Source organism: Triturus cristatus, chromosome 1_1 (genome assembly GCF_964204655.1).
Source record: "Triturus cristatus chromosome 1_1, aTriCri1.1, whole genome shotgun sequence".
NCBI lineage: Eukaryota > Metazoa > Chordata > Amphibia > Caudata > Salamandridae > Triturus > Triturus cristatus.
In genome coordinates this window covers 1,155,694,504-1,155,716,725 of record NC_140579.1, presented here as the reverse complement: position 1 = coordinate 1,155,716,725, position 22,222 = coordinate 1,155,694,504, and the positions used below count along the sequence as shown (strand labels likewise).

Here is a 22,222-nt window from a genome sequence, read left to right as displayed (position 1 = left end):
AATAAGAAAATTTGGCAGGAGCTGGTGGATGTACGAAAAGTACAACAAGCAAATTTGTATTTGAAAAAAAATAATAAATGGTATGAAGCCATTTATATGGATGAAGATGAAGAAATACTAGAAGACACAGGAATACCAACTGGGCAAATTGAAAAAGTGGATAAGTCAAAAGAAGTGAAGTACTGGGAATTTTAAGCCCAGCGGTGCAGGGGAACACACCCTATGACTTCGGGTTCTTCCTGTTTCAGACCTACAGAAACACAGAGTCTTCTGGGTGAAGTCAAAGATCAGTTTATTGGCTGCAGGCCAATTACAGGTATCCAAGAAGTACAACAGAGTGTATGTTCTTAGGAGACTGCCTAAAGATACAGAAACAGGCTTCTCCTTAAATACAAAATATCATGCTTCAGGCACACATTCCTTGGTTTACGATATGGCCATATAAAAGGTATACATTACAAACGAAAAGGCAGAGTCATGATGACCATCCCACATTCCAGTTAAGCCAGCCCACAATTATTTACCCAGCAAGGCTCAGATCCCACATCAGATATCGATAGGCCCCAATAAACATGAGCATCTCCTGTTTGGAAAACAAGCCATAAAGCAGGAACAGTCAGGTGTGAAAGATTAGCTGGAGGCTCGTGTAGGATGTAAAGGCTTTATGGTGTGTCAAGCCCTGATGCTAATCACAGGTGGCCAGAGGACGAGGAGCTCGTGAGACCGGACTGACCTGGGGCAGCGGAGCCAAGCTGCCCAGGTCACAGAGAAGTCAAAGGAAGGCACATGTGCTCTAAAGGCCCGTATTTGCTCGTAATCTGTAGCCTATGTGAGGGCAACCATAAGATGGCCACCGCTCTAAGATGGAACCCACGTAGTGATGTATAATACCGTATACACAGTGCATTCATAACTAGAACGTCATACAAAGCACTTGTACATACCGCATTGACCATTCGCGGTTCGCTAATACCGGGATAGACAGGGGTAGGGCCCTGCCTCCTACGCGGTCCCAAATTGCGAAGTACAACAGACCCTCCTTTTGCCCTTACATAGGCAATAACTATACTCATTTCAATCAGAGTCTAGGTCAATATTCATGAAGTCATGGAGATGTTGCTGTAGCATCATCCTATTACTTAGCTTGTCCCTCGATACAGGTTTCCTTACACATAATGTAGCACAGAGGCCACATATCGCAGGAGCACACTGTATGCACAGACAGAACAGGAAAAGGATGGCTAGGATCATTCCAATGACCATCAGAACTTTCCAACCCCAGGCAGATATCAGTTCCCAGAACCACCCCACCAGTGACCAATCTCCTTTATCCACGTGTATGGCTTCAGATATTTTATGCAGTTTGGAGATGGCCTGATAAACTGTTGGAGCGTTGTCTGGTATGAAAATGCAACAACTAGATTGGATAACCTTACATCTGCGAGTATGACGTCTAGAACCATGCGGTTCTGCAAAGTCATGAGGCGATCCGCTTGGAGCTCAGCTGTCAAATTACCAAGGGCACCAGCCGTAACATTAACGGTGGATTCAACCACAAGAGTCAGTTGTCTCAGGTTCCTACTATTGACCATAGGTCCCCAAAACGGCAGGAAACCCAAAAAGAAGTCTCCCGCTTCCTGACCGGCAGTATCCTCCTTACTAATCACGCCTCTCACAACTCTCGTCTTGTGATAGTCGGAGGCGGCAGTAAATGTTGGCGGTAGCAGATTTGTAATATAACATGTGCCCGAGAAGTCAGGGGGCAACCATGTATATGCTCGGTCATTGCAGATAAAATATGTACCCTTGGCAGCCAAAAACGCTGGGGAAAACTGTGACGGAAAAGTGTACGTTTCAGTACAGTCACTTCTCCCCAGTTGAGCTCTTGGATTCTGACCATTACCTTGCAAACAGAACCGGCCTATGTGGGGTACAACCCAGATTGGGGATGAAATTTTTCGCTGTCTTTCACCCAGACTAATACTATACCCCGTCGCGTTCCACCCTACATAAGCTCTCAACTCTTCTTTGGGAATAGATGAGTATGCATCGATATCTCTGCTCATATCGGCAACTCCTTTCATTAAAGCTTTATTATTGGTGCTAGGTCTGATGGAACGCGGCTGTCGCGGGGAGTACGCATCTAGAGCAAAGAGAAACATGGTCTGGAATGCCCATGACGATCCATTGTAACTTAACGGCAGCACTAGATAAGGAATACCCTTATTAATGGTATGTGGCATTAAACCACACACCCAACAATTGGTTGTATTTATGACTAGTTGGTGCTGGTGCAGGAGCTGAATAAATGAGTTGTTTATAAATTCTGATCGTCTAGCTTGTTCGTGTTCAGGCAGAGGGTGAAGAGTGTGAGGAGACAGTAGAAGGAGGCATAGGCTGTACAGTGGGTGCAATGGGCTCTTGAGAGGAGAAGAATAAAAATCCTACAGTAAACACTACCATACTACATAATATAAACAGACATAATAATACAAAACGTTTGCTCCTCATTATTTTACACATTCTTGCTTTAAAGTTCATTTCCTCAGCGAGTCTCTCCATCTTGAAAAACTCCATCCTCTAATCGTGCCGCTCGCGGCGGGTGAGTATCTTCTGCTAAGGAGTACGCTTGTCAGTCCAGGGAACGCCCTAGACCAACCAGAACCGTTAACCTAACTTCTTCGGCCTGTACCCCAAAGTCTTGGCACCGCGACCCTGCGGCTGAACCCGGATGGTGGTTCGAAAAACAAAAATCAAGAAAGTCCTTCAGATGGGAGAGCTATGGTATCAAAAGCAAAAGGGGTAAGGAAAAAGAATATTTATTTGTCCATAGGCCTTGGTCTTAGATTATAATGAAAATGGCCAGGTACTTTCTATTGTGTTTTCACACATTCCAACATCACCAACCCATCTTGCAGGGCCTGCAACATACATTCGAATCTTCACATCTTTTGCTGTTTCTTTCGCGACTTCATCAGCAAACGCGTTACCACGACCAACATCATCAGTGATTTTCTTGTGCGCACTGCATTTCATAATCGCAACTTGTAACGGTAGGGTCAGTGACTCAAGGAGATCATTCACCAACTTGCCATTCTGAATCTTAGCTCCATGCGAAGTCAGGAACCCACGTTCCTTCCACAATCGCCCAAAACTATGAGCCACGCCAAAGGCGTACTGGCTATCCGTATATATGTTCACTTTCATTCCTTCAGACAACACGCATGCTCTCGTAAGGGCAATCAATTCTGCTGCTTGAGCCGAATTTTGTGGCACACGTGCAGTTTCCACAATCGTGTGCAAAGTCGTGATAGCATATGCAGCAGTCGTATCGCCATTTGGAAGCTTAAAACACGAACCATCCACCCATAAAGTACCATCACACTCAGTCAGGGGAGTATCTTTAAGATCTACTCTTCCTTTCGTCTCTTCTTCTGTTCTGAACAGACAATCATGTTGCTCAATCTCATCTAGGTCTGCTGGAACTGGTAATAATGTAGCTGGATTCAACGTGTTGCATCTCTTTATGTGTATATGATTTGCTAATAGTGTCAGCTCATATCCGGATAATCGCGCACTAGTTAAGTGCTGTGTCTTGGTCCTGTTTAACAATGTGTCCACAGCATGTGGAACCATAACAATCAATGTATTATCTATTACTAGGCCAGCAGACTGTCGAATAGACATAGATGCGGCGGCTGTAGCTCTCAGACAACTTGGCAATGCCCTCGCTACCGGGTCCAAGGTTGACGAAAAATATGCGCATGGACGCGGTCTGTCGCCAAAAGGCTGTGTTAACACTGATAATGCGCAACCATCTTTATCATGAACATACAATGTAAAAGGCTTGCTGTAGTCAGGGGTACCCAACACAGGAGCTGAACACAATGCATTACGCAATTTCAAAAAACTTTTGACACTCTTCAGACCATGGAATAGGATTCGGTGTGTCTTTGCATGTTAATGCTAACAAAGGTTTTGCCAGCAAGGAAAAATTGGGAATCCAATGCCTACAGTGTTAGACCTATGTCCTAGGGGTAGCTTGGCTCAGGTCAACAGGCTAACATCTCTACTTGGCCTTTCATGCTTGCATCCTACCCAGCTCGCAATCTCGCACAGCACCATTCAAAAGAAAGGACATTACACTGTTCAAGTTTGAGAATTAATTTAAGTCTTTATCTTGTTCTCTAAATCAGGGTTACTTGGGATCAGTTTTCCTATAACATTTCATCACATTAAACAACAATATTTTTCCTTTTGGTTACCTTTACACCCCACGAGCTTTTACAACATTTCAAGGGGGTCACTTAACTGGCACAGCGCTCGCCTGCCAGTTGAAGTCACAAATGGCCATCTAGTCTGCACAAGGCCCTTTGATCAGGCGGTTACCCTAAGTAATATACTTCCGGAAAACCATATATTATCCTCACTGTACATACAGATGCTTTCTTGAAACGGATACCCTGCTGTTATGAATTAGATGGTTCCTCTAGTTGCTATATTCCAAAATCACATATTATCATCACTTTACATTGAGTTACTTCCTTGGTATAGATTCTCTGCTGTTGTGACTTAAGTGATTAACTCTAAATGTTTTATTTCCAAAATCACGTAATATCAGCACTTTACATTTAGATGCTTCCTTGGCATAGATTCTCTGCTATTGTGACTTAAGTGTTTAACGTTAAATGTTATATTTCCAATATCACAAACTATCAGCACTTTTGCAACTCCCTCGGTTAATGAGAAGGAGTCTATTGGCTCTAGCGCTAATCCTGTCAGTCTCGCCAGTTACCTGACAATTACCAAAGTAAGCACAGTGTCGTGCCGGGGTCCTTATCTAACCCTCTGGTTTCAGCAACCGGCTTAACTCGGACCCCCAGCTGGGCTCAAGACTGCATCAAACTCTCCCTCCCTGTCTATTTTGCCCCGCTTACTGAGTGCTCCTTGGTGTTCTCCTGTCGGCAGTCCGGTTGAGTCTGGCGTGGCGTCCCCACAGAGCAGGCGGGGCTTCACACGCGAGTGGCAGGGTTCGGTGAAAAGGCGAAATCAAAACACAACCCTCTACCCCCTCACTCAAGGCTCCTTTGTGGTGTGTACTTCTCCGTTGATGGGCCTCACCCCAGCGCACTTGCACCGGCTGCCGATCCACTCCCTCTTCAGGAAGCGCGCCCGCAGCCACCCGTCGTCGCGCAGCTTGCGGGGGCGCGGCCTTCGCTGAGGTACGACAGCAGTGGGGCGGCGCTACGGCGTCAGCCCCTCTCACGTGAGCGAGGGACGGCGGCCTCCAGGCTGGAGCTAGTCTCCACTTCCAAATCTCCTCAGGCTGGCAGCGGAAATGCCCCCTCACCGGTCACCAAGCCCCCTCCAGGTTTTGCAGAAACAGCGGGCCACCTCCGGAGGGCACCTGGTCACCTCCCGATCCCGGGGGTGGCGATGACTCCAGGTAACACCTCGTAACCAGGAGAGGGGGGGGGGGGGGAAATGGAACTTTAGAGGGCCAGGAATTCTTCGTTGCGAGCCAAGATGGAAATGGACCCCTTCTCAACTGCTGGATACCGATCTCCCCCACCGACAGGGATCAAGGGGAAAGCACTAATTTCAGGCTGCGCCCCCAGCTCAGACCCAGTAGGGATGAGAAACAGGGGGGTCCCAGGTAGCGATTCTTCCCTCAGTCCTCCTTCAGGGTTATTGACTCCTTGAGATTCCCTCAGGGTGCAATGTTCTCCAAACCCTTGGCAGACGTCAGGGACCGGTCAGAAGGTGGAGGGTGGTGTCACTGGTAAGGAAAATCGCGCAGACCCTAAGACCTGTCTATACCTGACCTAGTGCAGCCACCTCCCCACTCAGGTGCCTTACTCCTCACTATCTGGCTACTCACGCACTTCTAAAATGGCCGCCCACCTGTCACCTCTATTTATCACCTTGGGCCTGACTTGCCAGAGAAGCCCAGAAGGTTCCGGAACCTCCCATGGTAGTCATGGTCCAGGTGCTGAGGTGACAGTTGGAGCCACCATTTTGTATATCTCCCTTCCCTCATCTAGTTTCTCAGCGGAGCACCTTGCGCCTCCCCCTCAGGTAGTGAGGGTGAAGTGCCCAGAGCCTCTACATCAGCACCCAAAAAGTTTGGTAGACAGAAAAAATGAGAAGGGGGAAAGGGACAAACATAATAAAATGAGGAGGGAACTGCCAAAGGGCTGACAGGTCTAACATACAGTATGAAGTAATGCCCAAGAAAGCACGCACTTCTCTGTGTTCTGGGCACACTCAACTGTTTAATGGCTTGAATTCTTTCTTGGGTCAGTTTCCTTCCCTCCTTCGATAAGAGATGACCTAAGTAGGTCACTTCTTGTCGACAATATTGCAGCTTTGAGAGAGACACTTTGTGATGGAAGGCAGACAAATGACGCAACAATGACAAGGTAGCGTTTTTGCAAATCTTTTCAGTATACGCGGCGATTAGTAAATCGTCAACGTACTGAAAGAGGATAGGGGCACTGGGTAAAACCAGTGCATCAAGCTGCTCTTTTAAAGCCTGACTGTATATTGATGGACTTTCACAGTAGCCCTGTGGAGCGCGTTTAAAGCGGAAGCTGCGACCTCCTAAACTGAAGCCAAAAATGTCTCTGCTCTCCTCTGCAATTGGGATGCTAAAGAAGGCCTTCTTCAGATCGATCACTGAGAACCATGCAGCGGAGGCTGGAATCATGGTTAACAAGGCAGTTATATCAGGGACAACTGGAAACTGTGGCACAACAATCTTATTAACCTCTCTAAGATCAATCACAAATCTGTAAACAGGAGGCTGTGAAGGGTCCGTTCGTTTTAAGACAGGTAAAACAGGACTATTGCAAACGTTGCCTCTTGTCTCTTCAATTACATCCTTTTTAATCAAATCACTGATAATTGCTAACAATGCTTTCTGACCTTCATTGGAGATCTTGTACTGGGGAATACGTGGCAATCTGACATTGGCTTTTAAAGTGACCACATATGGCGGTATTTCCAGGAGACCCACATCATTGGGACCAGTAGCCCAAAGGACATCCGGAAGGGATGACAATTCAGGTGGCATTGCATTTTTAGACAAATACATTGGGGAAATCACTTTCTTACCTAATGTAAGTTGTACTCCTGAGGGAGAACAATATAGCGTTGCATGCAATCTTTTTAGCAAATCTAATCCTAGCAGATTTTCACCACAACCTGTCGTTAGGATGAGGGGTGCTTTTAGCTCACAAGGTCCAACAGAAAGTGACATAGGACTAGAAATCGGGTTCCTAACTGGGGCGCCAGAAAAACCTACTGAAACATTCATTTCGCCAGACAAAGGCGCGCCAGGGAGTTTTGAATGCATGATTGAACTCTTTGCAGCACCAGTATCCAGCAGAAAGGGCTCCGTTACATTTGCTGTAGTTACTTTAACATAAGGTCCGCTCTGATCCACTGGCACTGAAACAACTCCCTCTCTCTGTCTACGGCTGTCCTAGTAATCATGATCTTCTACATTGTCATCTTCTGCATAATAATCATTATTGTAGTACTGAGCTGTATTACCAGTCGCGTTGGCTTGCTGATCAAAGCTATTTATGGTATTTTGAGGCGGAAGAGGACGCGCGTTCTGGGGAACATTTCCACGCCCTCTGCCTCTAGGAGCTTGCTGACCACCTCTACCTCTTGCGCCATACGCATTACTGTTACGCTGCATTAATTTAGGGCAACTATATTTAAAATGACCTTCCTCTTTGCAATATGAACATTGGTTGGGACCTACAGGGATTCGTGGTTGATAATACCCATTCATTTGCTGACTATTCTGAAATTGTTGGGGTTGCTGATAGATACCTTGGGTTTGCCTATAATTACTCTGTCCTCCACGTGGTGGATAAGCCTGCTGCAAGAGGACCTTTGTTTTCAGTTCTTTCGTTTTCTTATCTGTTCTATCCTTCTCATCTTTGTCTCTATTCTCATAATACTGTGCAGTAGCCAGTATTTGCGCTGAAGAGGAAACAGCCCAGGAACTTTCTGAGTCTTTTAATTTCTTACACAACTCGGGAAGTAGATTCTGCACAAATTTATCAACAAATAACCGTTGGCCACCTTCAGTGCTCATGTCTGGACCACTGTGGTCAATAAACGTTTCTTCAAACCTGGTAAAGAAATCGGACACTGTCTCATCTTTCTTCTGCTTACATGCGGATAATTTATCCCAATTTACGTGCATCGCGGGCATTATAGTTTTCATGTAGGTAATAATTCGACCAGGGAGTTCTGCTACTAAAGGGTCAGGTTTCGCGCCACCAACTTGGCCAGCATCTGCAGCAATGATATTAGCCCATGTGTTACCCAATTCTGCAGAGTGATCTACATTACGAATGGATCCCCATAAAGGCTGTGGAACAACATTCCCAAACAACATGTCTATGTCAGCCAGATTCATTACACATGATTCTGCAGTTTGTGATAACTACTTATAATAACCTGTAGGGTTTTTACGGGGGTCAGGCAATGTCTGCTTAAGCGCTAACACTTCAGATCGTTTCCAAGGGACATGTACCCAAACACGCTGAAAATATGGCTGAACAGGTGGGTTAGCAGCCAAATCACCAGGTCTCCAAACTGGAGGAACCTCACGCATTGGATATTGGCGTGCTTTTACCTTTCTCCCCACAGGGAAATCTTGTTCAAACAACGACTGTTGACAATCATCATTCCTCAAGGATAATAAGATCGCAACTGCTCTATTTACATCAGGGCCCACAATCGTACCTTTTCCAAAATCGAATCTCACTCGACACAACTCCTGCGGTTTTGGATCTCTACCATGATCATCCAATTCCTCACAGAGGATTTCACACATTTTCTCGAACACATACCTCTGTTTCGGGGCATCCCATTGGTGAAAAATGTCAACAACTGACTCCACCTCAGAGTGAAGAAAGAATAATCCACCTACGCGCCATATGATCTAATGTCTTTTTCTCTTCAGGATCAGGCAGCTGACTGCGCAATTGCTTACGTTGTAAACCAGGGGTCGCACTAGATGACCCAAAGAGAGGCGACATCAAACTAGTAACTACATTAGCTAGACGTTGTCGCGCTGAAGGAGAAGTTGAGGCGAAAACGGGGGGATAGACATAGGGAAGAAAAGCGGGTGCAGATACAGGTACCTGGGTAGTGCAAGAAGGAGCGCCAGGGGAAGCCGCTGGCGTGCTAGGCAAAGTCGCAGGAAGCGCGGGGGTAACAGGTAACAAAACTGGCGGCCCTTTAGAGGGCTGCACTGCAGGGATAGGAGCCAGCTGTGGAGGAGCTGGCGGTTGTGGGAAGGCTTGCAGCATATTTACTGGAGGCTGCACATTTACAAGCTGTGGAGGTGCTGTGGCATTTTGCGCATACGGGGGTGGCGAACTTAACAAATGGGACATTAGGGAATCTTTTTCTTTCTCTTTTGTCTTATCTTGCACAAGGGGTGACAAAACAGGGTAACATTTATCAATCCCTAGTTTGCGCTGTCCGTGCAATTGCTCATTCATTTTTTCCTCCTCATTATCTTTAAATTGCACAGCTGCTTGCATCACTGACATACCTCTTTCTCTGATTTCTTTTCGCTAGCTTAATTTCCTTCTGTTTGGCTTCCTTTCGCCATAGGCGGAAAGAATCAAACATCGCCGGCCGGGCTTTCTTTTTAAACAATTTCACTTCCAAATTATCTAAGATATCTGTATCGAAACTACCATTTTGGGGCCATTTTAAAACACCGTCCTTTCTGGTGTATCGGATCCATACTTCATTATATGCAATGGGGCCCACGCCATGTTTTACATAAAGCTCATAAGTTGGAGTTCCAATTGGAGGAACCGGACATGAATCCTCTAACTGGAAATCCCTTCCACAACCCAAACAAAACAATCTTCCAAATACACTAGCACCAGGCATCTTCGCTCACTAGTCTAGTTCCAAAACTTCAAAGGATTATCGATTACGATAGTCTCGTGAATACACGAGTCCTCTAGCTTTGGCGTTTGCAAACTCCAAATCAAAATAATCCCGAAGGATACCAAATTCAAACTGGGAGACGCTCCACTTATACTTAACTGAATATCGATGATCAATGGCGTCACCGGAAGACTCTCTCGATTGTTTCGCACTACAAAACCGTCAAGGGTCCAAAACAGGGCGATTAATCAGGGCAGCAGTCCTTCGTAGCCGTCGGGACGCGGAGAACCTCGCAGAAAAGACTTTTGGACCACGTCGACATGCAGGGGTCGATGAAGTGGCGGCCTTCCTCCAGAATTTCCACACGAAGCTCCTCACGAACCTCTGGCTTGGACTGGTACCGCTGAAATCGCGCCGAGTTGGGCGCCAACTGAAGTACTGGGAATTTTAAGCCCAGCGGTGCAGGGGAACACACCCTATGACTTCGGGTTCTTCCTGTTTCAGACCTACAGAAACACAGAGTCTTCTGGGTGAAGTCAAAGATCAGTTTATTGGCTGCAGACCAATTACAGGTATCCAATAAGTACAACAGCGTGTATGTTCTTAGGAGACTGCCTAAAGTTACAGAAACGGGCTTCTCCTTAAATACAAAATATCATGCTTCAGGCACACATTCCTTGGTTTACGATATGGCCATATAAAGGTATACATTACAAACGAAAAGGCAGAGTCATGATGACCATCCCACATTCCAGTTAAGCCAGCCCACAATTATTTACCCAGCAAGGCTCAGATCCCACATCAGATATCGATAGGCCCCAATAAACATGAGCATCTCCTGTTTGGAAAACAAGCCATAAAGCAGGAACAGTCAGGTGTGAAAGATTAGCTGGAGGCTCGTGTAGGATGTAAAGGCTTTATGGTGTGTCAAGCCCTGATGCTAATCACAGGTGGCCAGAGGACGAGGAGCTCGTGAGACCGGACTGACCTGGGGCAGCGGAGCCAAGCTGCCCAGGTCACAGAGAAGTCAAAGGAAGGCACATGTGCTCTAAAGGCCCGTATTTGCTCGTAATCTGTAGCCTATGTGAGGGCAACCATAAGATGGCCACCGCTCTAAGATGGAACCCACGTAGTGATGTATAATACCGTATACAGTGCATTCATAACTAGAACGTCATACAAAGCACTTGTACATACCGCATTGACCATTCGCGGTTCGCTAATACCGGGATAGACAGGGGTAGGGCCCTGCCTCCTACGCGGTCCCAAATTGCGAAGTACGACAGACCCTCCTTTTGCCCTTACATAGGCAATAACTATACTCATTTCAATCAGAGTCTAGGTCAATATTCATGAAGTCATGGAGATGTTGCTGTAGCATCATCCTATTACTTAGCTTGTCCCTCGATACAGGTTTCCTTACACATAATGTAGCACAGAGGCCACATATCGCAGGAGCACACTGTATGCACAGACAGAACAGGAAAAGGATGGCTAGGATCATTCCAATGACCATCAGAACTTTCCAACCCCAGGCAGATATCAGTTCCCAGAACCACCCCACCAGTGACCAATCTCCTTTATCCACGTGTATGGCTTCAGATATTTTATGCAGTTTGGAGATGGCCTGATAAACTGTTGGAGGCATGTCTGGTATGAAAATGCAACAACTAGATTGGATAAGACATTGATGAACATTTCAGCATACATCCTCTTCATTCTAAAGAAGTTATGGGAAACGCTATTGATCTGTTTCAGATGAAGAAAGCAAAAGGAACTCCTGTGAGTGTATGGGAGGAGAGCTTGGAAGCTCGTTGTTTTCCCCAACTGTTTCCTACAGGAGAAGGTGGACGATATGATGAACGTCCAGTACAGATTCCTGCTTCGGAGTATCGGACTACAAGATTATATGCAGAAGATCCCAGATTTCGTCAAAGTATTCCTTATTTGTTCCATCTTTTATTTGAAAGTGACTTGTCTGCACTATCTTATGCAGTAAATCACATTTTGAAAACTGGAGTACATCTACATAATGTGTCAGCAAAGGACTTTCTCAACAAAGTGCAACAGCGAGATGATCATTTGGAATCTCAATTGATCAATTTGATGGCTTGTCAGCGTGGAACTAATGAATATTGGTACCGACGCCATGGAGAATTGAAGTGTATGTTACGGAATTTAGGAACTCCTACATGGTTCCTTACCCTGAGCTGTGCTGAGTACGCTTGGGATGATTTACTGGATTTTCTGCGAGAGGCAAATTCAAACATTGAAAACATCCAATACAAGACAGCAGGAGAATTGTGCTCATTAGATCCTGTTAATGTTTGCAGATATTTCAATCATAGATTTGAGGCTATGAAGTCCTTCATCTGCAATAAAAAAAATCCACCTCTTGGAGAAGTTGTGGATTTCTTTTGGAGAAAAGAGTACCAAGCAAGAGGTGCTCCTCATATTCATATGCTGTTGTGGATCAAGGATGCCCCAAAATTTGGAACAGATGCTGATGAAGCAGTTTTATCTTTCATTGAAGGATATGCAACATGTGCTATACCTAAAAGCACAGAAGAGAAAAACTTAAAAGAGAAAGTTTTACGTTTCCAAAGTCATCGGTGTGGAAAATACTGTCGACGAAAGTACAAGAGTAAAGATAAATTCTACACAAAATGTCGATTTGGATTTCCACGACCTGTTCTTTCAAAAGGAAGAGTAAACAGTTTTATGTCAGCTGTGCTACATACTATTACAAGAAAATCGCCTAAGAATACCTACAACCTAAGAAGAAAAGAAGAGTCAAAATATATAAATGACTACAACCCAGTCATTTTATCCATGTGGAATGCTAACATGGATATACAGTTTGTGGCTGACAATTCTATTGCTGTTGCTCGGTATGTCACATCTTACATCACTAAATCTGAGAAAACGGAATTGAAGGAAATGTGGGAAGAGATCTCACGAGAAGACCGTCAGTAAGAAGCTATACAGTTTCTGTTTAAAGATGTTATCGCATCGAGAAATTGGATCCTACGAATGCTCAGATAGGTTATCATCTGCAAGTCTGTACTCGAAATCCAGAAGAATAATTTGGGTAAGTTTAGGCCTTGCAGGAATGCGAAATCGGGTACTGAAATCTATTCGAGAAATTGAATATTTAGCAGAGTTCGAACCAGAAAGTACAGACATTTTAAGAACAAACATGTTGGACACATATTACCCACAAAGAAGTCATCACCTTGAGGACATGTGTCTTTATGAAGTGCTGCAGAACTTCATTTTTAAACGGAATGCCACAGAAGATATCAACAATGGAAAATATAAAGTCATTGGTGAGGAAGGCTGTTTGGTGAAGCAAACAAAAGGAAGTTTGATAAATCACCGGAAGCTGAGTTGCGACACTCCTGACAAAAAGGAATTTTACTACTTGGCACTTTTGCAGCTGTTTAAACCATGGCGTTCAGAGGACGAACTACTTGGAGAATTCCAGAGTTATGAAGATTCCTTCAATGCTAGCAAAGACAGCATAGAATGCAGTACTTTCACAACTTATGTTCAAATGTTAAATGAAGAAATTGAGCAAGAAGCAACAATTGCAGCTGAAGTAGCTAGAGACAGTTCTCAAGACAGTCAAAGTTCTGGGACATTCAGTCAAGATCCTCTAGGACAACCAATCGTAGAAAATGAAGCAGCAATAGCCATGAATGAAGTGGAAACAGCTATGAATCAAGCTCAGGAAGATTTAGTAGACTTAACATATTTGGAGCAGCAACTGAATGAAGAACAAAAACAAATTTATGAAGAAGTCAGGAAAAAAATTGATCACGGATTACTACATGAAAATAAAGAGTGCTCATGCACATCTTTTGAACCAATGAGAATGTATGTAAGTGTACAAGCAGGAACTGGAAAAAGTTAATTAATGTAATTAGAAGCTACCTACAGAAGAAAATGGAATCCATTTTGTCTTGTGTTGTTACTGCTCCAACTGGGTTAGAACGGTGATGGATCAAACCCAGATCTGTTGACTGGGTGTGAGTGTTTGATTGGTTCTAATGCTCCGTCCATCACCACCCTCTTTTGTACTGCTTTCTTCGCCATAAGTTGGCAGGGTATGCTCAGACGTGAGTCCCTTGCTCACTTTGCCACTGGATTCAAGCAAGCCTGGCTGAAGACGGCTGAAATGCCAGAAACCGGTCCTAGGAAGCTTGTTTCCGGTCCAGAGAAGGCATGGCCTGGCAGTTCGGGCTGGACTGTTCCCATGAGGCACAGGGTCAGACTGATTTGCATATGGCCATGTCTGTACTGGGGTGGCAGAGTGGGCTAAAGAACGGTGATGGATCAAACCCAGATCTGTTGACTGGGTGTGAGTGTTTGATTGGTTCTAATGCTCCGTCCATCACCACCCTCTTTTGTACTGCCAACTGGGTTAGCAGCGTATAACATAAAAGGAGGTGCCTTACATAGTTTGCTAATGTTACCAGTAGAGCATGAGAACAAAATACAGTACCACAAACTAGCAGGAGAAGCATGCTTGGAAGTTTCAAGAGTATTGAAGAAATTGAAAGTACTCATTATTGATGAGGTAAGCATGGTATCAAACTTAATGCTTGCCTTTGTGCATTTAAGAATGCAGCAAATTCTGAAGACAGAGTATGACGTGTTATTTGGAGGAAAACACGTCATAGTTTTTGGGGATCTTTTGCATCTTACTCCAGTTAAAGGACAACCGGTATTCCATACTCTTACACATGAAGACACAAAAAAGTCGTTAGGAAGTATAGGTAATGTAAATATTTGGACATATTTTGAGTATAAGGAACTCATTACCAATATGAGGCAAGCCAATGATGAGGACTATGCAAGTATTCTGAAAGATATAAGAATTGGACTACTCACAGAACATGGCAGAAAAGTATTACAGAGTCGATTGCTGACTAATTTGTTTACAACAGAAGAAATCGTTCCAGAGAAAATATACAAGAAAATTGCTGAAAAAAATACTGTAATCTGCTTAATGCCAACACAACATGAATACTCTGTATTCAATCAAGAACTTTTGAAATTGGAAAATGAAGAGATCAGAAAACTGGAAGCTGTGGATAAAATTCAACATTAACGAATAACTATTATATTGACAGGCAAATTGGCTACTAAATTGGATTCTCTGGAGAAAAAAACATTTCAAAAACAGCTGGTTTGGAAAAGAATCTTTATGTGTGTATGAACTGTAGAGTACTTTTAAGACGCAATTTGGATGTAGAAAAAGGTTTAGTGAATGGAGCTATGGGTAAAGTTGTGGGTTTTGTAAAGTACCAGAAAAAATATGGAATTGAATTCTTAAAAATAAAATTTGATCAGATTGAAGAGGTTAAAGTCATTAATCGTTGTTCAGTTCGTTTTTTGCTAGTGAAAGACATATGTACGTAGGAAGCAGTTTCCGATTTCTCTAACATATGCTGTAACTATTCACAAGTCTCAAGGATTAACTGTTGATAGTGCTTTTGTAAACATTGGGTCTACTGTGTTCAAAGAAGGTATGGCATAAGTTGCTTTGTCACGCGTGAAAAAATTATCTGGTTTATTCATGATAGACTTTGATGACTCAAAAGTGAGTGCTGAAGCAAACTTTGTAAAGGAGTATAGTAGATTAAGAAGAAGCTATGCTCCCCATTTAGGTCAGTATCCTGTGTTTGAAAAACGTGTTTGTCGGAAAAGGAGATTTGAGAATATCTGTAATGAGGATGTACAGAAGAGAAAACAAAAAGAAAGTGATGTGACTGCAAGCAAAAAGAAAAAGGACAGTGTGGAAGAGGTTGTTGGTTGTCATTTTGAAAATAGCTCTGGTGTCAACTGCTACGCAAATGTAGTGCTGAATGTTGTATTTTATCTTGAAACTTTGCAAGAGCAGATAATACTAAATCATGAAAAAAGATTGTTCTTTGCTGAGTCTCCCTTATGAGAAGCTGAGTAATGATAAAAATAAAATAGAAAGTGCTTCTGATGTTAGAAATCTTTTAGACGTATGTTCTGGATGTACACAGTTTACACAAAATGTCCAGCAAGATGCAGAGGAATTCTTGATGTATATCCTGATGGTACTGGAAGATGAAGGAGTAAATTTATTTGGTGTCTCTTATGCATGGGAACATTGTTGTGATAACTGTATGAACACAAGCAGTAGTAATGTAGATTCTGAAAGGTGACTTTTAGTAAATTAGTTAAAGATGCTAATCACAACATGGAATATTCTAAATGTAAATCTGAAATGTTGTCAGTTATTTTTAAAGAAATATGGACAGTATGTAATTTTAATGGTACAACGTTGTAGAGCTGATGGAACAAAATTGGAAACTTTACTAAAGAAGTTTGTTGGCAACCAATTATCTATATCTGGAAAAACTTTTGTAGCAGTTGCAATAATTTTTCATGATGGTCCTCCTATAACTTCTGGTCATTACACAGTTTATCTTAAATGTGAAAAAGGATGGACACTGTGTAATGATTCTCAATTGATTTTCAAGCAACGTTTGCCTTATGATTTACCCAATTGTTACTTAATTTTTCTGAAACCCAAATTTTAAATACTAAAATCAGCATCGGAAGAAAGCATTATTAAAATTTAAAAGGATTAAAATTAGATATTTCACTCAAAAGGGATTTTAAACTTACCATTTGGCCTCAAGGAAAGGTAAAACAAACAATTGTGGACTTCTTTGACAGATATTTTGGAAAATGTTCTTTTGCAACAAGGTTTACAGACGTTATTTCTTGTCAATTGTTATTGTTCTTAAAAGGTATTTTTGACATTTCTATTAAGGTATGTTTTAGTGAGGATACATTTGGGGCTTTTTTAAACAATCTTTCAGATTGTTTTTTTTTTTGCCCGCTGTTAAATGATGAACACAATTGATTTCACTATTTTCAGTGAAAATCAAAACATTCTGAAAACAGCAAAAAAAAGGGCAAAAAATTGCTTTGCTAAATATGAAAAAACATGTACTGTTTAATAAAGTGTATTGTTGAATATCAATACTTTTTTTCAGAACTAGAAAGAAAATTTAGAAGATGTAATTCAGTTTCCTTGCAATTAAATAAAAACATTTATTTCTAAATAAGTTACTTTGATGGTTAGGTAAGTTTAAAATATCTGTATGTGTCACTGCTTTCGTTTTATGCTTCCTTTTCTTCACCTCTCCTTACTCTGCTTTTCTCATTTCTCTTCTCACTCACTCTTCCTGCTTTACTACTCTTTTGTAACTCCCTCACTCCTTCTCTACTACTCCCCTACCTTTACTACCTCCATCACTAATTTTTCATCCATGTTTCTTTCTCTGTATTCATAGGTCTTAGTCTTTTTAACTGCCTTACTCCTTCTCAGTTGTTTGGTCTCGGTCTCTGTCACTCTCGGTTTGTCTGTTTTACCCTTAATTTCCTTAACATCTCTGGGGCACATTTACAAGCCACCTGCACCACCACTACGTCACTTTTCTTGACGTACTAGTGGCGCAGGGTGCTTTTCCATATTTACAAGGAGAGGATAAGCCACTCTGTGTGTCTTTTCCTCTCCTTGTAAATACAGCCAATTCAAATGCAGCACTAAAATGAGCTATTATCTTTTTGTGATAGGTTTAGGGTACCTATAGGTAAGTACTGATGCAGAGTTTAAAAGGAAGACTCTCTTCCCTTCATGTGTGAAATGTACACCATCTCTTTTTTAATTACATTGCCACTCCCCTCTCTTTGTCAGGGAGTCCCTGAAGGTTTACTAAAGGTGAGAAAAATGTTTTTTTTTGTTTTTTTTTTAAATGTCATTGGGTGCGCGCAGGGTGTGCGCACCCGAAAAAAAAAAAAAGTCAAATAGATTCAAACAACAAGTTTTTGTGCTTTGATTTTAGGTGGCTCTAAAAAGAGCCCTTGAGTTAATGTAGGGACAGAGGAAGAGAAAAACGAAAAAAAGAAAAGTAACAAAACTATGGCTTAGTGGAAGGGTGCTCCTCAAATTTCCTCTGAATGAGATCAATACTGCTCTCACCCATAGTAATAAGAGTACCACAATCCATGCACCGTGTACTCATCCTCCCAAAACAAGGACGAATATCCAGAGGTGTGTTAGAAGTTGAAGGCACCATTGCAGAAGAAGTGCTCGCCTGAGCTGCTGCAGATGTCGGCTGAGCAGGTGGAGGGTTTGTTCCAGAAGCTTGACGAAAAGTCACAGGATGCATTGCCTCAACGTGCCTCATCATAGTGTGAATACTAAAAGTACTTATTAGCATTCCCACGTGACAAGGTGCGCTGACACAGTGTGCAGGTGACCTTTGGTGCATTCACCTTCTTTTGTCCCTCAGGAAAAGTGAAAAACTGCCATATAAAGGAGTCTTTCTCCTTCCTCTGCCTCTCAAGAGTGTCCTGCTCACTCTCAGAAGCTGGCTGGTGCTCTGCCATTGTCTCACAAAAACAGAGTAGCTCCTTCTCTAAGGGAATCAGAACTAATAATGAGGGGAGTGGGTGTAGTGTTGGAAGAATCTGGAACTGAAAGTACTTTGAACCAATGAAAAGTGATGTTTCTTGATCACATGACTTGCCATGAGGGGATTGGGTGTGGTGTTGAAACAATCTGAAACTGAAAGTAATGAAAACCAATTAAAAGTGTTGTTTTATTAATCACATAACCCGAGGTGCGCGCACGGAGCAAGCTCAGAGCGCGCACCGTGCAATTACGCATGCGCGAACGCGCGCATGCGCATAAGTATTATGCGCGTACGTAACGCGCATACGCAGCACGCGCACATGCGCCAGCGCGCGTACTCTACGCGTATACGCGAGAGTAGCGCGTGGAGCACGTACGACGTACGCATGCGTACTAGGTGTGCGCTGCGAGCGCGTACTAAAACTTACGTATATAACGTAGGCATGCGTACACAAAAAACGTACGCATGCGTACTAGGTGCGTGCTGCGAGCGTGCACTAAAACGTATGTATGTGTACGTAGATAACGTACGCCTGCATACTTGAAAAACGTACTAGGTTCGCGCACCCTAAAAATGTATAGAAAAAAAAGAAATAAAGTGGACATAAGTTAATAGAAGATATTAACTATGCTGTTCAACTTTATCCAAATTCAAAGTAAAAAAAAAAAAAATGACCCACACAAAATTAAAGGATACAGATAATTTATAAATGTATACATAGGGAAATTTTTGTAAAAGAAATATATAAAAAATATATTAAAAAAATAAAAAATTAGCCTTTAAAAAACCTTTGAAATTCACTGAAAAAAAACCATAGGTTTCACACACGTTATAGTTAGCTGGACATTTCACTCGTAAAAAACCAATGAAATTCCCCCGTTATAGTTAGTTCAGCTAACTATAACTCGCGCGTCCGCAATCCACTGCTGATGACGTCACATATTACATCACTCATGACATGGTCAGTGACATCACTCATGACATCACTGATGACATCTCAAATGACATCACTGATGACATGACTGATGACGTCATCCATGTGATAAATTACCACATCTTCTCACACCCTAATATAACCTTTGATACACCGACTCAAAATTTAAGAGTTCCATTCTCAAAACCATACATACTGCAATACCAATAGCTACATACCCACTTATTAACTCTTAGGTCTACATACACCTCCACTCATTCACCTGTACAGTCACGCATACTTACAGTCACTCCATACAAGACTATCATATGGATTTATACACCTATATAGACACTCACACACTACCAATCACGCATAGAGGTACTCTCAGACCTACTCAATCATGCAAATAATCACACTCCCATTTACACACCTATGTGGTTATACACACTCAAGTTCACTTAGTCATAAAAAAGTACCACATTCTTACCCTCTTATAGAATCATTCATACAAGCACACACTCATCCATACAGTCACTTTCACAATCACACACTCTCATATCTACTCATTTATATACTGTTACACGCACATATACTGCCTTTTACATATGTAGTTAGTCACAAATGTACTACTGAGATATACATTCAATCCCTAACACACCCATACATACACTCACTCAACCATACAGTCCATCACAGATGCACTCTTAAAACCATGCACCCATAGAATCACCCACTCACATTTATGCATAGAGTCACACACACCCTACCCACACAAACACTTAGGCACCCATACAGATACTCAGACAACCAATCAATAACCCATATAGTCACTCATAGCTATTCACAAAACCATGCAGCCACTTATACACCACCAACAGACACATACAGACATTCACACAGTTTAGTCACTAGTCTGCAATAAGACACATTTAATGACTCACAGAGTCAGTTACGCACCTAGAAAATCATCCATTCACACACTTGTACACCCACTCATTCTTCAACAGGCCTTTCCCTATATATATTAAACATATTAAAATTGTTCAGAAACACACATTCACTGGATGATGTCATCAGTGATGTCATCAGTGATGTCATTTGAGATGTCATCAGTGATGTCATGAGTGATGTCACTGACCATGTCATGAGTGATGTAATATGTGACGTCATCAGCAGTGGATTGCGGGCGCGCGAGTTATAGTTAGCTGAACTAACTATAACGGGGGAATTTCAATGGTTTTTTACGAGTGAAATGTCCAGCTAACTACAACATGTGTGAAACCTATGGGTTTTTCAGTGAATTTTTAAGGTTTTTTAAATGCTATTTCCTAACTATAACGTGTGTGAAACCTATGGTTTTTTCAGTGAATATATATATATATATATATATATATATATATATATATATACACACACACACACACACACACACACATATATACACATATATACTCACGATCACGTATCCCCATACAGCCAGGCCACGCAGCAGTCACCAGCCCTCCAAACAAACACTGTAGCAAGCTCGACGCGTTTGAGGTTAATCCTTCTTCTAGAGCCATTCACAAAGAAAGCAGAGACAGCATGATTTGGAACACCTGCTATTTATTGAAACAGAGTCCCGCCTTTCATTGCAGATTCTCCCGCCCAATCTGGCGTGTGCCGCAAGGCACTATGGTTATTGCAGTCCAAACCAATAAATAGAACCAAGGCACGGTTGTTACATTGCTATTAATGGTGCATTGTGGGAAGAGGAGTATTCAATCCTGGTCACGTGCACATTCAATAATTGCACTACAATTGCCCACCTGTGATCAAGACTATTTAACAGTCGAAACGCGCAAGGAAAGTTTTGCTGCTTCTATTGGAGAATGGATTGCCATAATAAAATGCCAGTATGCGGTCGAGTTGGGCTTCAATTTGTTTTGTTTGGTGGCGTTCCAATGTACGGGCTGCTCCTTGCCCGCTTTGAAGCCGCCCTGCAGGGACGGTGGCTCCCGTCACTAGGAGACTTTGTGTGATATATAGATATATATATATACACACACACACATATACTTAAAAAACCATAGATAAGTTTCAGACAAGTTAGTTGGACATTTCACTCGTACAAAACCATAGAAATTCCCCTATTATACTAAGTTCAGCTAACTATAACTAGCGCCCCCGCAATGCACTGCTGATGACGTCACATATTACATCACTCATGACATGGTCAGTGACATCACTGATGACATCTCAAATGACATCACTGATGACATCATTCAGTGACAGTGTTTCTATAAAGTTTAAATATCTTTTATATATATGCCAAGGTGTATTGAAGAATGAGTGGGTGTATAAGTGTCTGGATGGAGGAATTAGTAGGTACGTCACTGACTGTTTAAGGGAGTTATTACCTGCGTCTTATTGAATGCATGGGTTAGTGACTAAACTGTGTGAATGTCTGTATCAGTCTGTCTGCTGTTGTAGAAGCTGCTCCATGGGTTGGTTAGTAGCTACATGAGTGTCTATATGGGTTATTGATTGCTTGCCAGAGTATTTTTATGGGTGCCCGAGTGTGTGTGTGTGTGTGGGTGCGTGGGAGGTGTGTGACTGTGCATACATGTTTGAGTGATTGATTCACTGGCTGTATGGGTTCAATAGTGCATGTGGAAACATCTGTATGGGTGGGTCAGTGTGTGTATGGGTGTTACTGAGTGAATAAATTTCTCAGTGGTACATGTCCAAGTAACTACATATGTAAAAGGCAGTGTATGTGAGAGTTGGAGTATATAAATGACTATATGTGAGAGTCAGTGATTGCGAGAGTGGCTGTATAGATTAGGGTTTACTTGTATCAGTGATTGTATAAGAGAGTAATTATGTGTTTGTTTCTGTTTGAACAAGTGATCTGTTGTGT

General features: G+C 42.5%; 1 protein-coding gene across 3 annotated transcripts in view; it reads right to left on the bottom strand.

Moving 5' to 3' along the window:
* The window catches only part of LOC146871773 (S-adenosylhomocysteine hydrolase-like protein 1), a 906,307-nt gene that overhangs the window by 181,537 nt on the left and 702,548 nt on the right, over positions 1-22,222 (bottom strand). The window lies entirely within an intron of this gene.